The sequence below is a fragment of the Podarcis cretensis genome (genome assembly GCF_951804945.1).
Source record: "Podarcis cretensis genome assembly, chromosome: 11".
Classification (NCBI taxonomy): Eukaryota; Metazoa; Chordata; class Lepidosauria; order Squamata; family Lacertidae; genus Podarcis; species Podarcis cretensis.
In genome coordinates this window covers 57,397,500-57,410,715 of record NC_137180.1, presented here as the reverse complement: position 1 = coordinate 57,410,715, position 13,216 = coordinate 57,397,500, and the positions used below count along the sequence as shown (strand labels likewise).

The window sequence follows — 13,216 nt, the reverse complement described above, 5'->3', positions numbered from 1 at the left end:
GGACACTGAGGTCCAGCTCCGAGGGCCTTCTGGCGGTTCCTTCACTGCGAGAGGCCAAGTTACAGGGAACCAGGCAGAGGGCCTTCTCGGTAGTGGCACCCGCCCTGTGGAACGCCCTCCCATCAGATGTCAAAGCGATAAACAACTACCTGACATTCAGAAGACATCTGAAGGCAGCCCTGTTCAGGGAAGTTTTTAATATGTGACATTTTTGTGTACTTTTCATCTTTGTTGGAAGCCGCCCAGAGTGGCTGGGGAAACCCAGCCAGATGGGCGGGGTACAAATAATAAATTATTATTATTATTATTATTATTATTATTATTATTATTTATTCGCATACCTAAAAAGATCTTTCTCTCAAAGCAGCCATTTCTCTCGCTTGTGCTTTGTGGCTGGCCCTGATTCCTGAGCAGTGCATGGTCTGATTCCTTGAGTCAAGTTCTGACAAGTGACACCCTTTTGCTCAATGCAAACATTACATTGTGATACGGTTAAAGAGGTTTAATTCTGGTTTGGTGCAATATGTGCATTAGCAAGCCATGTTCCAGGGTTGGCTGGAAGACTGGAAGCCAATATAAACCATGGTTTGTGGATGTGCAAATCCTAACCTTCTGGGTGACAGTCAAGTGGAACACCTCTTTTGAGATGCATCTTTCCATTGGCTGATATTTGTAACACCTGTAACACGGCCTCGGCCCATTATACCTGAAGGAGCGTCTCCACCCCCATTGTTCAGCCCGGACACTGAGGGCCAGCACTGAGGGCCTTCTGGTGGTTCCCTCACTGCGAGAAGTGAAGTTACAGGGAACCAGGCAGAGGGCCTTCTCAGTAGTGGCACCAGCCCTGTGGAACAGCCTCCCATCAGATATCAAAGAAATAAGCAACTATCTGACTTTTAGAAGACATCTGAAGGCAGCCCTGTTTAGGGAAGCTTTTAATGTCTGATGTTTTATTGTGTTTTTAATTTTTTGCTGGAAGCCGCCCAGAGGGAAACTCAGCCAGATGGGCGGGTTTATAAATAAATTGTTGTTGTTGTTAAAAATAATGCCTTCTATTTTTATCTGCTGACCAATTAATTGGGTCATCTTTGGAGTTTACTCCAAAGAAATTGATTAATAAAAAAATCAATTAAACGCTGCAGCCCTTAGAGTAAGTTTTCTACTTATTTTAGACAGGGCTCCTGAAATAGTTGACAAATCCATGTAAATATTAAGTGGCTGGCAACCCTTATATAGCATATCCTGGCACCCTCCAGAAATTTCAATCTGTAACTCCCATCAGCCCCAAGCAAAACACCTATACCAGCTGAGGCTGATGGGAATTGCAGTTGAAAACCTTGGTAAGACATGAGGTTGGCAAAGGTTGCTGTATCCTATATTTGAAAATCCAAGCACTGCAACCTAGAAGAGGCACATGCAGGAATTCCATGGGCTTTGTTATTCTTGATGAGCCACTGCAAATTCAAATGTTATTATTTCTGACTCATTGTGTGATGAGTGCCTTGAGTCATTTGGAGTCTTAGCTGGGAGCAAAACATCGGTCTACCTTTCGGAAGCCAGGAAAACACATATTGGTTTCTTCACAGTGCTGGCAGATATTAGTTCAGAAACTGGCAGATTTTGTGATCTCATTTCAATTTGTGCTGGGCAGGGAAGCACATTTACCAGAGAGATGCCAAATTCACCCCACAGGTATCCATTGTGATTAGCAAGCAATGCACCCTTTATATCGTGCTGATTTGATAGAAAGTGATGTATCTCTCCATCCTCTTTGCAAACTTGTAATGGTACAACTATAGAAGAATGAGCACAGGTTCAGTTACAGAGGGGTGAATCTGTCAGTGTTGGTTTCTCATTTTTTCCAGTCTTACATGCAGGTCTCTGCATTTGCTTATAAGTTTGTGTGTCTGTTTATTTGGTTGTTTGGTTGTTTGTTTTTTAAAGTCTTCCTGAAAATTCACCAGCATAATGTGAACTTCGGCTGTACCTCACTGGACGTCTGTTGTAGATCCCTAGTAGATTCCTGGCTCCCCCCAAAGAAGAAGCTCAACAACTTTGGATTCCCTAAAAAAAGCTCAACAACTGTGACCTGAACCCCCCAAAAGGGGGTAGACCACTGCCAGTTTTTAACTCTGTGAGTAGATCACAATCTCTTGAGAGTTGGCCACCCCTGATATACATCATGGGTTGGCAAACTAAGGCCTGGGGGCTGGATCCGGCCCAATCGCCTTCTAAATCTGGCCCGCAGACGGTCTGGGAATCAGCGTGTTTTTACATGAGTAGAATGTGCCCTTTTATTTAAAATGCATCTCTGGGTTATTTGTGGGGCATAGGAATTCGTTCATTTTTTTCCTTCAAAATATAGTCTGGCCCCCCACAAGGTCTGAGGGACAGTGGACCGGTCCCCTGCTGAAAAAGTTTGCTGACCCCGATATACATTTTTCTACACAATTCTTATGTATACAAAACAAGTTTCCCTAGAATAATTCATTTCTGTATATATCTTCTTCTTTTTTCATTAATACATGCATTTCTATGCACACATTACGTCAGTGCATGCATTGTTGTATACATTACTTTTCTGGAAAAGTTAGGTGAAGTGAAAATGTTGAGGGTTGGGGGTATGTGATCGAGGGTTCTGGAAACCAAGCCTTGTGAGGAACAGTTGAGGGAACTGGGTATGTTTGGCCTGGAAAGAGAATACTGAGCGGAGATATGATAGCCATCTTCAAATATCTCAAGGGCTCCCACAAGCTTGTTTTCTCCTGCTCTGGAGGCTAGGACCCGAACCAATGGCTTCAAGTTACGAGAAAGGAAATTCTGACTCAACATCAGGAAGGATTTACTGGTGGTTAGAGCTAACCAATAAATTCCCCATCCGTGTTTTTCATCGATGCTGAAGTATTTTTCAGTCCTTAGGTTTATTTTTACAATGTACCGTACATAGCAGATTATTCAGCAGTCAAATACCCAGTGATCTATCCTGTTAGGCAAAGATCATAAGACAACCCGGACGGTCGCCAGATTCTGTGTACAGATCTGTAGGAGCAGACCATCCCCCAACCCAAACTAGTTTGCTAAGAAAATCCCCAAACTCGGTTCCATGGGTGACTCCCGGGTCATCTCTCTGTGGTAACTTATCGCATTTATAAATTTCAAATTTATTGTTGTACATTAAGTTGCCATTCATTGGATTGGAATTAATTTTGTAATGAAATGATTTTAGAATGTTTTATCACTTTATTGTTGTTAGCCACTCTGAGCCCAGCTTCGGCTGGGGAGGGTGGGACAGAAATAATAATAATAATAATAATAATAATAATAATAATAATAATAACAATAATAATTACATTGTTTTAAATGTTTGCTTTCCTTCTGGGATTGTACCCCCAAGTGTGTTTTTTAAGCTGGTCTCCGACTGTAATAAATTTATCTATCATTTATCTATCTATCTGTAATGGGATAAAGGGGCTACTCGTGCGTAAGCGTTTAAGCCCTCAAGGCTTTGCAATCAGTTTCTAAACTCTCCCAGTCCGCGGAGCCATGGGTGCATGGCTACCTCAATCGCTGGCAGAGTCCGTCAGTGGGCGCTTCTGGAATTTACGCGAACATAAGAGTTCCTTGGGACGCAGGTGGCGCTGTGGGTTAAAGCCTCAGCGCCTAGGACTTGCCGATCGAAAGGTCGGCGGTTCGAATCCCTGCGGCGGGGTGCGCTCCCGCTGCTCGGTCCCAGCGCCTGCCAACCTAGCAGTTCGAAAGCACCTCCGGGTGCAAGTAGATAAATAGGGACCGCTTACCAGCGGGAAGGTAAACGGCGTTTCCGTGTGCGGCTCTGGCTCGCCAGAGCAGCGATGTCACGCTGGCCACGTGACCCGGAAGTGTCTCCGGACAGCGCTGGCCCCTGCCTCTTAAGTGAGATGGGCGCACAACCCCAGAGTCTGTCAAGACTGGCCCGTACGGGCAGGGGTACCTTTACCTTTAAGAGTTCCTTAACGGAAACTCTCCTTCTGGATTCTCTGCGTGACAGTTTCCTGCGCGGAGTAGGCGTCCCCAGCGGAGGTCCTGAGACCTCCCCGCTGTTCTCACTGGAAGTATCTTGGAGCCATTCCTCCGACTGAGTTTCTGCAGGAACTCTCCCTCTCCCCCTGCTGGTTCCTTCCTCAGCATCCGAGGGTCTCCTAGCCTCCTTGAGCCCTTCCACCACTTGACTCTCCCATGGCAGTTCCCTGACACTATCTATCTGTCTACCCAGTGATCTACTGATCTGTTAAATATAAAATCAAATCATCCACCCATCCAGGTTTTCAGAAGCAGAACAGAAAGTCACACTATATGGTCACACTTGCCTTTTCAGACCTACCCCAACAGATCTGAAAGACAAGGTGTAAATTAATTAGTAAAGTGGTCCTCTTCATTTCCCTCATTATTGAATGCAGCCTGTTTTTAAATACATATCATCTTACAAGTATTCATTCCCTGTGATGTGCCTATGAAAGAGCAACGCTCCTCACTGAGGCTGTTTGGATATTTCAGGTTGCCAAAAGCCTCTGACTTCCTAGAGCTACTTGTGCGAGATATCAAGGGCTTGATGCTTCTTGACAGCAAGGCTGGGGCGCAACAGAACTGTGTCCTGCAGGCAAGATGGATTCTTCCACTTCTCAGAGTGAAGAATCACATAGAATCATAGAACTGTAGAGCTGGAAGGGACCCCCGGAGTAATCTCTTCCAGCCCCCTCACAATGCATGGATTTCAGCTAAGGCAGCCTGGGAGTCATTCTGGACTCACAGCTGCCCATGGAGGTGCAGGTCAATTCTGTGTCCAGGGCAGCTGTCTACCAGCTCCATCTGGTACGCAGGCTGAGACCCTACATGCCCGCGGACTGTCTCACCAGAGTGGTACATGCTCTGGTTATCTCTTGCTTGAACTAATGCAATGCGCTCTACACGGGGTTACCTTTGAAGGTGACCCGGAAACTACAACTAATCCAGAATGCAGCAGCTAGACTGGTGACTGGGAGTGGCCACCGAGACCATATAACACCAGTCCTGAAAGACCTACACTGGGTCCCAGTACATTTCCGAGCACAATTCAAAGTGTTGGTGCTGACCTTTAAAGCCCTAAATGGCCTTGGTCCAGTAAACCTGAAGGAGCATCTCCACTCCCATCATTCTGCCTGGACACTGTGGTCCAGCGCCGAGGGCCTTCTGGCGGTTCTCTCACTGTGAGAAGCCAAGTTACAGGGAACCAGACAGAGGGCCTTCTTGGTAGTGGCACCACCCTGTGGAACGCCCTCCCACCAGATGTCAAAGAGAAAAACAACTACCAGACTTTTAGAAGACATCTGAAGGCAGCCCTGTTTAGGGAAGCTTTAAATAGGTTATTGTATTTTAGTGTTTTGTTGGAAGCCGCCCAGAGTGGCTGGGGAAACCCAGCCAGATGGGCGAGGTATAAATAATAAATTATTATTATTATTATTATTATTATTATTATTATTATTATTATTATGACAGATGGTCATCCAACCTCTACTTTAAAAACGTCTAAAGAAGGAGAGTCCACAACATCCCGAAGGATACCGTTCCACTGTAGAACAGCTCTTGCTGTCAGAAAGTTCTTTCTGATGTTTAGTTGAAATCTCCTTTCTTGTAACTTGAAGCCACTGGTTCGAGTCCTACCCTCTGGAGCAGGAGAAAACAAGCTTAATCCCTCTGCTATGTGACAGCCCTTGAGATATTTGAAGATGGCTATCGTATCTCCTCTCAGTCTCCTCTTTTCAGGCAACCAGGGGTCAGCAAACTTTTTCAGCAGGGGGCCGGTCCAGTGTCCCTCAGACCTTGTGGGGGACCGGACTATATTTTGGAAAAAAAAAATAATGAACAAATTCCTATGCCCCAGAGATGCATTTTAAATAAAAGCACATATTCTGCTCATGTAAAAACATGCTGATTCCCGGACCATCCGTGGGCTGGATTTACAAGGTTATTGGGACGGATCTGGCCCCTGGGCCTTAGTTTGCCTACCCATGGGCTAAACGTACCCAGCTCCTTCAACCCTTCCTCATAAGGCTTGGTTTCCAGACCCTTCAATCATCTTGGTTGCCCTCCTCTGCACACATTCCAGCTTGTCGATATCCTTCTTAAATTGTGGTACCCAGAATTGGACACAGTATCACTGGATGGGGCAGCTGCAATAGTCCTGCATTGCAGGGGGTTCGACTAGATGATTTGCCCAATCCCTTCCAACTCTGCAATCCTATGTGTCGGGGAACTGCCATCAGAGCCAGAGGAGGAGGGAAGGCTCCAGAGCGATGCCGGAGAGGGTCCCAGCAGGGAGAGAGGCAGCCCATCTGCTGGGGAAGGAAATCAGCGTAGCACCAGTGGAGAAGGGGGGCAGATGGGGGAATCGGAGAAAAGGCTCCAGGACTCTTCACCGGAGACCAGTCGGGAGAGCACGGGTCCTCCGCTGCCCACACCCTCCCTGCGCAGAAGACTTCCGTGCAGGGAGAATAGGAGGAGACTTGGCGTCAAAGAACTTTTTTGCTGGAAGAAGTTTAAGAAACGCCCACTGACGGATTCTGCCAGCGACTGAGACAGCCACGAAGTGAAGGGCTGTCCAGACAGAAAGGGTTCAACCAGGCAACCAAGCCAAGAGTGGCGGCAACTTACACATGAGCAACCCCTAGAACCATTACACTATGATTCTGGAGGAAGATAAAGATGGCCTCAAATGGAACCGACGCAAATAGCTCAAAGCTCACAACACATTGACGATTTCAAGCTTGCTTTCACAACCCAAAACGAATTAGAATTTTATTATTACGGTCACAGACCAGTTCTGGGTCACATACAATATCAGGAAAATCATAAAACACAACAGGGATACGTTGAATTGCAATTGGGTTTAATAGAGACAATTCAGATATAGCGGCAGTTTTTAAAGTATATTAAATCTTGAACACTAAAATATAACCTAAAATTATCATTTAAAACCTTAATCATTTTGGTAGTACAGCTTGTTCCCTAAGTTTTATGGCAGTCGCACAGAATTTGGCCACCGTGATACAAAACTTGCATAGTTGCATATTTGGTAGAACTAGGGTTGGCATGCTTGTCCTCAACCTTTTCAGACACAGGACTTGTTTTCATGCATTTAGGAACTCATTCCTTAATTATTTTCTCATGCATTTTTACGGTGGTGCTCTGCTGTTGCAACCCACCTCGGATCAGGCCATGGCCTAGTAGTGAATCCTGACCCATCAGCCAGACGTCCACTGCCAACAGAGCAGAGGAACTATAAAGGTAAAGGTAAAGGGACCCCTGACCATTAGGTCCAGTCATGACCGACCCTGGGGTTGCGGCGCTCATCTCGCTTTATTGGCCGAGGGAGCCGGCGTACAGCTTCCGGGTCATGTGGCCAGCATGACTAAGCCGCTTCTGGCGAACCAGAGCAGCGCACAGAAACGCCGTTTACCTTCCCGCTGGAGCGGTACCTATTTATCTACTTGCACGTTGACGTGCTTTCGAACTGCTAGGTTGGCAGGAGCAGGGACTGAGCAACGTGAGCTCACCCTGTTGCAGGGATTCAAACCGCCGACCTTCTGATCGGCAAATCCTAGGCTCTGTGGTTTAACCCACAGCACCACCAGCGTCCACATTTTGTATGCATCACCTCTATGAGCCACACTGGGAGGGAACTGGTCACCAGCCACACAATTTCGTTTCTCCCATAATAACCCCAGTCCTAAGCATGCAGCCAGCCCTATGACAGAGGCTGCTGCCTGGACTCAGCCTTTAGTCCTTTTCACATCTTATTATCTCAGGTGGATGATAGCAAGTGGTCTACCCAAAAGGGCTGTCATACAAACTGAATTTTTGAACTTTAATGCTATCGTTTAAATTTATTCTTTGCTCCTCCTAATTTATGGGGCGGAGGGCATTGTTAGGTGATCCGATCATTTAGCGTTTTGCTGCTTTTTTTTCTTTCATCATTGATTTTGTTGGTTTCTAAATGCTGCCTTGGGTGGTTTTTTAACTAGAAAAGTGGCTTATAAATATTTTAAATAAGTAAGTAAGTAAATAATTAAATGCAGTCCGCATCTTCAATGATCCTCACATTCATCTCTTGTTACCCTTGCACCCTCCTTCCCAGTTTTTCCTTTGCTGTCACTCCAGCTGTCAAAAATTTTGACTGTAGGCTGCCTGGGGCAGAGATTTTTCCCCCTTTTCATTACTATGTAAAGCACCACTTTATAAAGCTGTTCCCGGTTTTGTCCCCCATTTCCCCAAGGAACTCGGGGCAGCATGCAAGGTCCAATCCAGCCCCACGCTCCATTCCATCCTCACAGCACCTACATTGGCTCCCAGTACGTTTCCGAGCACAATTCAAAGTGTTGGTGCTGACCTTTAAAGCCCTAAACGGCCTTGGCTCAGTATACCTGAAGGAGCATCTCCACCCAACTCATGGAGGTCCAGCTCTGAGGGCCTTCTGGAGGTTTCCTCCCTTCAAGAAGTGAGGTTACAGGGAACCAAGCAGAGGGCCTTCTCGGTAGTGGCACCAGCCCTCCCATCAGATGTCAAGGAAATAAACAACTATCTGACTTTTAGAAGACATCTGAAGGCAGCCCTGTTTAGGGAAGTTTTTAATATTTGATGTTTTGTCATGCTTTTAATATTCTGTTGGGAGCTGCCCAGAGTGGCTGGGGAAACCCAGCCAGATGAGCAGAGTATAAATAATAAATAAATTATCATCATCATCATCACCACCATCATCTCTCCTGGCTTACCTTTTTTCTTGTTGTATTCATCTTCAGTTTCATGGCAAGAATCCGAGTGATAATCCCGAAGTTCTTGCTCATACATCTCAGCAAAATTCTCATCATCCTTTTTCTTCTTCTTCTTGTCTTTGTCCTTGGACTTCTTCCCTTTTTTCTTTTTCTTCTTTTTCTTCTTTTTCTTCCCGCCATAGTCGTCGTCGTCTTCTTCGCTGTCGCTCCACTCTTTCTTCTTCTTTTTCTTCTTCTTCTTCTCGCTCCTCTCTTCCTCCTCATCCTCTGTCAAGCCCCTTCCTCTCTCCTGTTCCTCCTCATCTTCCTCATCTTCCTCCACCCCTTCATCTTCCTCATCTGATGATCTGCTCATCCTCTCCCCCCAGTTATCACCTACACTTTGCCTGCTCTTTCCTCATCCCTCCACAACAGCCTTTCTTCTCAGGCTCTTTGGACTTCCCTCGAGGCTTCTTCTCTCGATTCTCTCCTCTGTGTCCCTCTTTGCTCTTCTGCCTCTTGAAAGACACTAGTTTCCTCTAAGCTTCCTCCAATCTGCACCTCCCTCGATGCCTGCGCTGTGGACTTCCTCTCCTGCTTGCAATCGATAATCCCATCAGACAGTTGCTTCTTTGACTGCCTTTAACTTTATCCCTCCTGTCTTCCACCTGTTTGGCCAAAAGGCCTCTTCTGCTCACATCTTTCGTTTCCTTCTCTCCTTTTCGGTTCCATTACTTATTCATTGGCCTGATCAGAGTTGCTTCCTCCACCTCCGTCGTCTTCAGCATCTTTTTTTAAAGAAGAGCTTTCCTCTCCTGAGATCAGATCTTGCCATGAGTCTACCATGTCACACCTAGCCAATGAAAGCCAGAATCCCTTCAAATGTAGGTCAGGGAGAAAGCGTGTGATGAAATTCTCCCGTGGCCTGAGCCCAGAGAGAGATTTATGCAGTGGGGCAAGTTCGCTCTCCTCACAGCCCCACTTTGAGCTTCAGAAGAGTTGGCTATGTTTGGCGTGGGAGAGGGGGGAGATTACCTGGAGCTCCTTCGGTCAGCTGACCCCAAGACAGACAGACAGGTGAAAAGAGAGAGAGAGAGAGAGCTACTCTATCTGGCTGGTTTGCCGTTCCCTCTCCATTATTCATGGGTCTCAGGATTGCTTTACAATCTCAAACTTTGTGGCAGAGAAACTCCCGAAGTCGACAGGTGAAGTGCCATAGATTAGGAGGAGAGCAAATACGTTGCCTGTGTGAGCTCCCAGGTTTGGTCGCCAAAATCTCTCAGTAAAAGGTAAAGGCTCCCCTGACCATTAGGTCTAGTCGTGGCCAACTCTGGGACCCACAAGGGAAGGGGATTCTCATGCTGGATTTTTTTAATGATCAGTGATGTAGCATGGGTTGCCAGCTCTTGGGGCAGTCCAGCACATGCACTGGGGAGCAGGGCGTGGAGGCTGAGCAGAGCCTGCCGCACCAGCCCAGCCCTCCGGAAGCCAACGCCTGTGTAGGGGTGCCTGGTTCGCACCCCCTCAAAATTGTGCTGCAGCCGCCTTAAACACACACACACCCATGCTATGCCCCTGTTTTTGATGCCTCTCTTCAAAGACTCCTTTCAAAGGTCTCTGTCATGGAAAAACAATTCTCTTTCAAAAAAGAAAAGATCATCCGTTATTTCTCACAAGCGCAACATTATTTACCCATGGCACACCTAGATCCTATCATCATCAGTAAATTGCTCTGAATTTCAACGCCTTTTTAAAGCCTTCTTTTCACGTGCGATCTGGCGAGAATAACAGCGAGCAAATATGCAGATGAAAAGCCAGTGTCCACAATCAAGCGTTTGAGTTTTCCCACCTGGGGCAATTAAATCAAAGATCAGAGTTCTTCCATCAAAGCCATTGTCCCTGCCGGCATACCTGCTGTAATTAAATTAAAAGTAATACACTGAAGAACGCCGCAATGCCTTTTATTCTTTCTTTCGTTCTTTCTTTGAATAGTAGAACAGGGAAAGCCATGCAACAGAAGGTCACTGATGCATAAAGAATGATCAAGCAAGAGAAAGTAAGTTAGCGGCAAGACCGTCAGCTTAAAACCGTGGCTCCTCTCGTCATTGGCTTTCCATAGGAAGCTCTCAAGCCATATTCTGACCTCCCAGGCATCACACAAAATGACAGAATCATGACCCTAGTTGACATTGGATACTCTGTGGGGGGCACTGTGTGCTGGGCCCTGCCCTCAAAATCATGTGGCTTTCTTCACACCATAGTAAATTTTACAGCTCTGCGCATGGAGTATCTTAGACACTCCGAGTGCCCCTATTTTCCAGGGACAGACCCAGGTTTACAGAAGCCGTCTTGGTTTCTGATTTGATCCCAGAATGTCCCACTTTTCTTTATGTAAAGGGACCCCTGACCATTAGGTCCAGTCGTGGCCGACTTTGGGGTTGCGGCGCTCATCTTGCTTTACTGGCCGAGGGAGCCGGTGTACAGCTTCCAGGTCATATGGCCAGCATGACTAAGCCACTTCTGGAGAACCAGAGCAGCGCATGGAAACGCCGTTTACCTTCCCGCTGGAACGGTACCTATATATCTACTTGCACTTTGACGTGCTTTCAAACTGCTAGGTTGGCAGGAGCAGGGACCGAGCAATGGGAGCTCACCCCATCGCATTGGAGGGTATGGAGTTATGCGACCCTCAAGCCAACTATACAACCTTTAGAAGACACCTGAAGGCAGCCCTGTACAGGGAATTTTTAAAAAAATGTTTAATGTTTTAGTCTGTTTTTCTATATACGTTGGAAGTCGCCCAAAGTGCCTTGGGCAACCCAATCAGATGGGTGGGGTATAAATCATAAAATGATGGTGATGGTGAAACAGGACGTCCCTATTTTCATTGCAGAAACTGCCAGTTAGTTTCTGGGTCCACATCCAAGTTCTGGTTTTGACCTATAAACAATGGCGGAGCATATGCCCATGCTACCCAGGGCGGGTGCGTTCCCAAGGGGCACGGAGGGTGCCCTCCCTGGTATGGGATAGCCATGCACACACCCACCAATCCCGCTTCCTTCCTCTCTCCTTCCTGCTTGCCTGCCTCCTTCCCATCCTCTCCCCTGCCTGCCGGTCTCCTCCAGCCAGGAGCATGGGGCAACGGCACACCTCCCGCCCATGACTCCCGCACCTACCGCCAGCTGTAGGGGTGTGATGGCCTGGGACTCGGGCTTGGATTCGGAACCAGAGGAGACTCAGTCCACACCGGATCCTTTGCCTCAGGCATCATCTGAACCAAGTCTGGGGCCTGATTCTGAAGAGCCCCAGTCTGCACAGGTTCCCCTGCAATAAGCACCAGCTGGGCCGAGTCAGGGGCCTGAGCCTGCCCTGGCTCCAGATGCGGGGATTACCTCGTTGCCTTCAGCTGGGCCATCACTTACAGCTCCTCCACTACCAGTTGGGTCAGGAGAGGCTGAGGCAGCCCCTGGGTCTAGTAACCCACCGACGTCTCCCGAGTTGCAGAGACTAAGGTCTGAGAGAAGGAGAGACCTGAGTACTCGCAGGAGGAGTGCTCGCCATCGGGTGAGACAGGGAGGTGAGTCACCGGGGATCAGGACCGGCCGTTACCCCGACAAAGATAAAAGGCTGTCGGACCCTGCCCCAGGTCATGGGAGCAACATTGCTATTTGCTAGAACCTGCCTGAGACCCTGTGCCTGACCTAGTCTGGTTTCCTGCCTTGTGCCCTGTCGGACTGACTCATAGCTGTCAACCTCCCCTTTTTTTGCAGGAAATTTCCTTATTCCAGCACCATTTCCTGCTGCTTCCCGCTGCTATCCCGGATTCTTAGATATCCCGTAGACTGTCCCCGGGACAGGTGAGGGTGCTGATCCCTTATTTTCAAATCTGCAAGTTGACAGCTATGGACTGACTCCTCGTGAAATCCTTGGATTCGGGACCGGACCTGGACCGCATTGCTCTGGTTAACCCCTGGGCCCAGCACAAGGGGAAGGGGGGAGCTGCTCCACCGCACTTCTGGCTGGAGGAGGCAGGCAGGCAGGGGAGAGGAGGATGGGAAGGAGGCAGGCGAGTGGGAAGGGGAGAGGAACGAACCCGCACACCGGTGCAGTAGCTCCCCCCTTCCCCTGACGGCTCGCAGTAGACGTGGGAGTCCAAGTCGCGGGCGGGCGGAGCAATGAATGTCACCCATCATCAGGGATAATGCCCGGACTGGTGAGCGCGCCCCCCGGGCACCCACCTTCCTCCGCCAGTGCCTATAAAGCCTTAACTGGCTCAGGGTCACAATATCTCAAGGACCTCCTCTCCCCATATGAGCTGACCTAGACCTGCAATTACCATCTGGGGCTCTTGCCTGAAACCCTGGGTAGATGCTGTCATTCATTTTCGAACCTCCTGAGGTAATGACTCAAGGCAGCTTCCTATGTTCCTATCCTGTGGCCTCTTGGACAGCCTC

General features: G+C 47.9%; 1 protein-coding gene across 5 annotated transcripts in view; it reads right to left on the bottom strand.

Annotated features, from left to right (window-relative positions):
• Window positions 1-13,216, bottom strand: part of LOXHD1 (lipoxygenase homology PLAT domains 1) — a 200,075-nt gene that overhangs the window by 173,382 nt on the left and 13,477 nt on the right. The gene's annotated exons all lie outside the window — the stretch shown is intronic.